Source organism: Lolium perenne, chromosome 1 (assembly GCF_019359855.2).
Source record: "Lolium perenne isolate Kyuss_39 chromosome 1, Kyuss_2.0, whole genome shotgun sequence".
Taxonomy (NCBI): Eukaryota; Viridiplantae; Streptophyta; class Magnoliopsida; order Poales; family Poaceae; genus Lolium; species Lolium perenne.
This window is the reverse complement of record NC_067244.2, coordinates 156,625,364-156,629,985: the sequence shown is the minus strand read 5'-3', so window position 1 is coordinate 156,629,985 and position 4,622 is coordinate 156,625,364. Positions and strand designations below refer to the sequence as shown.

Below are 4,622 nucleotides of genomic sequence, written 5' to 3'. Positions count from 1 at the left end.
AATGCATGCCACGGTACAAGAAGAAGCTGTTAGATGACACAATTATCAGCGGCGTTGGTGTCTGCCCTCTGGCAGCAGAGCCAGCGGCATGAGCAGCTGCCACTAGCTAGGGATCGCAGACCCACCATTTGGATAGCGAAATCTAAGTTTCGTTAATAGGTGTTTCCCTAATTTGAGGAATCAGTGGGTGGAATCGATGAACTAGGGCCGGATTTGCCACTGACCTGAAAAGAACTCGAGCAGCGTTCCTTTTTGTGAGCTGCAGCCGCATCCTTCAGACCCCCTCCGTCGAAACCACACACAGCAGACGCCCCCCACACGCGCGACCACCCCTCTAGCTAGGAACGCTAAGAGGAAGATCCCAAAGGCAGACGGCGGACTCCCTTCATCAGCTACGGAATTGATCGGCAACTTCTGCGCCGCCGGAGCTGTGCGACGCGTCGAGCGGCCAAAAAGGCGCAGGAGGTGACGTGTCACATACACTTGGACCCGACGAGTTTTCCGGGGATTGCTGGGTTTCAGCCCGTCCAAACCCGGCCTGTCAAACCGCTCGAAAGATGGTGGAAAACATTGTCAAAACTGCGTGCCACACGAGCCCATGCCAATTCTGCGTGCCCATATAGTTCAAGAGATCAAGGCACGAACCAGATCCTTTCAAGTTTCAAGAGGTAGAGCTAGAGCTTGTCCATGAGAGAAGGACAGCAAATGATGCACACAACCTGGCCAGAAGCTCAGTTTACCTAGCGACTGGAAGGCACGTGTGGTTTAACTCTCGCCTGATGGTGTGTGTGTAAGATACATAATCAATAGTCAAAAAAAGTGATAGAGAATTCTCAAAAAAGAAAAAAAGAACTGAATCTTTAAAATCTTCAGAGCGCGACGCGAATGCACGATGAGCACACAATGGGAACCACAAGTTTGACTGCCCCTGCCGAGAAAACATAGGTTTGCACGTGCGTGTCAGTTTGCAATACAAGCAGGAAAAAAGGTCATAAAGGAAAACAAAATATTATATGACCAGAGTGGGATTTGAACCCACGCCCTTTCGGACCAGAACCTTAATCTGGCGCCTTAGACCAACTCGGCCATCTGATCGTTGTGGTATATAGACGTAGTATTAAATCAAACGTAGGGGGCACCAACCTTTTTCTTGGCCGTCAGCCGTGCAGTTTGTCCTTTCCTTGCATAAGTTGATCCATACGTGGTCTTTTTCTTCTTCCTTATTTCTTGAGAGGGAATGCAGATTATCCATAGCCTTGAATTCGGTTGGACTGCTGCAAGGCCCCTTCACTGATCATGAGCTGTTCTTTTTATAAGTTACAAAAAAAAGGACCTAGCGAAGTAGCGATGATGAGCCAAATCTGATCAGACAGCACACTGATTCTAGACGGGCTGTAGTGGTCACTGCGTTTAGTTGCTAGCAGCACTAGTCTGTACTATAGTGGAGTACCAAACTTAAATGTCACGAGAGCAATACGTACTCTGTCAACCGACCCAAGGGCAAAGCTTTGCGCCTGCATCGTACGGTGGTTCGCCTGATCTGAAGTATGAGCAGACATGACCTAGTATTGCACTGTGCCCACTTTAAGTACATCAGCTCACTGCATCAATTATTTGGACGCTATATGTCTCTGCTTTACGGTCCTAAATTTTATTACGAATTAAGGAGCCTCACGGCTACCGAATTCATTTCAGAAACTGATAGATTATCTACAATGTATGCAACCAATTATAGGACCAGGGTAACCAGCCACGCACGGGCTCCAAAAGAACAGTAACCAACGGGTTCCAAACATCCACTTCAGTGGAAGAGTAAGCTGACTGAAGTCAAATACTATATCATAAGCATCACATATTCACGGCTTGTTTGATTCAAAGGAACTTCATAGGATTCTTGTAGGAATTTATCCTATAGGAATTTTTCCTTTGCTAGTGGTTTGATTCATAGGATTAGTTCCTATATGAATTTTTCCCATAGGAATCTTTGTACTACTTCCTATAGGAATTCTAACATCCACTCCAAGCTCTTTTTACAATTCCTTTGGTTGAATCAAACAAAGTTTGGTACAAACCAAATCCTATAGGATTGAAATGTACATGACATATCAATCCTATACTTTTCATATTCCTATGTCTTTCCTACCCTACAAATCAAACAAGCCCTCAGTATTATCACACAAATTCAGTATCATCACCTGCTCCTGTTCTTAAAAGTACCACTACTGCACTACATATCTTGCTGCGGCTTGTGCATATACTGGGCGGATGATGAATCATTCGTGCTTAGTGCTTGGACTTAATTTCTGGCACCTTGGCTGGACGCTGCTATCAAATTTTCATTCCCATGAAGCGATTGTTGGTCTGAGCAGACTAGACACAACCGTTGTCAGGTAAACACGACAAGCTCGCAGAACCGTTAAATTTTTTTGTTTGAGAAGGGGCCAAAGGATTTGTCACCATTCATTAATTTTCTTTTTTTGAATTTTCACTGGGGGGGAATTGATCCCCACCTGAATCTTTTATATATCAGAAGCCCAAAACGGCATGCATGAGTTTTACAAGGCGACGTATCCAGGCGAAATACAGCAAGGAGGGGGGTGGGGGGAGAAGCTAAGCATCCCTGACGGCAAGCCGCAAGAGCCAGTCCTCCACGTCGGCCTGGCGAGCAGCCGGGAGACGGTGCAGCCAGAGGGCGGCATCCTCACGGCAGCGGCGACGTAGAGTATGGAGAGAGGGAGTGTCGCTGTCGAAAACAACTCCGTTGCGGTGCTTCCACAGCTGCCAGCAACAGAGCAAGATGAAGGTGGAGGCGGAGCCAGCAGGAAGCCCCGGCCAGCAAGCATCGGAGAGGATGTTGCCGATGGCGAAGTCAGCGTCGAAGGGGGCCCCGACAGAGGCCCAGAAGCGCTGCGCAAAAGGGCACCCGATGACCAGGTGTTGTGCCGTCTCCAACGTGGCCGGGCAAAGGGGACAACCACATTCGTCCGCGCGAAGGATATTCTTGCGGAGGAGGGTGTCCCTGGTCTGAATCCTGCGCAGGGAGAGGAGCCAGCCGAAGAACTTCACGTGCGAGGGCGCCCGGCTCTCCCAGACGAAGGAGGCAGCCTCAGCACGGACGCCCCCAAAACAGACAAGCTTGTAGAGGTCGGCGGAGCGCAGCCGCCCATCGCGCGCCGCACATCGCGTGAGCACGCGAGTGTCGGCCCCCGAGGACAAGGTGACGCCGGAGATGGCCTCGAGCAGGAGGGAGCGCTGACGGGCGGCCGTCGCGGTGAGCCGCGTCACCAGGGCCGAGTCGAGGCCGCGCCGAAGCACAGCCGCCACAGAGGCCTGCGTGTCGATGGCATGCGAGAACACCGCCGGGAACACCGAGCAAATGGCGCCCATGGGCAGCCAGCTGTCCAGCCAGAAAGCGCACCGCGCCCCGTCCCCGAGCTGCACCTTGGAGATCGATCGGTAGAGAGGGACGAGGGAGCACAGGGAGCTCCAGTGTGCACTGTGGAGGCGGCGCGCCGTCAGGTCAGAGAGGGGGCGGTCTCCAACCATCCCCCACACCCACGCCGGCCAGGAAGCGGAAGAGTCGTTGTGGAGGCGGTGGAGCAGTTTGGCCAGCAGGCATCGGTTCTGGTCCACGAGGGAACGGATGCCGAGGCCGCCCTCCTCCTTGGAGCGGCAAACCGCAGTCCAAGCGACGAGGCACTGGGCGCCGGAGACGTGGTCCGCGGCAGCCCAGAGGAAGGAGCGGCGGAGAGCGTCCAGTGCCTTCAGCACCGGCGGCGGGAGCAGCATCGCCGCCATGGCGTAGGTGGGGAGGGCGTCCAGGACGGCGTTGATGAGGACGATCCGGCCACCCGGCGAGAGGAGGACAGCCCTCCAGCCCGAGAGGTAGCGATCCACCTTGGCGATCAGCGGCGCAAAAGCGGCGAGGTTGAGCTTGTCACAGGACAGGGGCAGCCCGAGGTAGCTCTGGGGGAAGCCCTCAAGCGCGCAGCCAAGGCTATCGCGAACCTCGGCGACCACAGCAGCGTCGACGTGCATGGGCACCAGTGTACTCTTGTGGAAGTTTATGACAAGCCCCGTGGCCTGCGCGAACATGTCGAGGATGCTCCGCAAACGCCGGGCGGCTGCGGCGTCAGCCCGGAAGATGATGAGCGTGTCATCCGCGTACTGCAGCACGACGGGTGGCGCCCCGTCGAGCAGGGGGTGCTCGAGCACCCCATCTTGCTGCACCATCTTCTGGAGGACATCAGCCACCAAGAGGAAGAGGTAGGGCGAAAGCGGGTCGCCTTGACGCAGCCCGCGGCGGCAGGTAATCCACCGGCCAGGGATGCCGTTCAGCACCACCGCAGACCGGGAGGACGTGAAGATAGCCTCCAGCCAGTCACACCATAGCTCCGGGAAGCCGCGCACACGCATGATCGCGCGTAGGCTGCTCCAGTTGATCGAGTCAAAAGCTTTGGCGAAGTCGAGCTTTAGTGCGAAGGCAGGGGCACGCCGCTTGTGGCAGCACTGGACGATCTCCGTGGCGTACACGAAGTTCTCCGAAATGCTGCGCCCCGCTATGAACCCCGACTGGTCCGCATCGATCAGGGAGCTGATCTGCCCCTGGAGGCGCGTGGTGA

The 4,622-nt window shown here is 54.4% G+C and overlaps 1 non-coding gene across 1 annotated transcript; it reads right to left on the bottom strand.

The window, feature by feature from the left end:
- Positions 1 to 1,014: 1,014 nt before the first annotated feature.
- TRNAL-AAG (transfer RNA leucine (anticodon AAG)) lies at positions 1,015 to 1,095 on the bottom strand. Its single transcript has one exon. It is a non-coding gene; the product is annotated as a tRNA-Leu (tRNA).
- Positions 1,096 to 4,622: the final 3,527 nt, after the last annotated feature.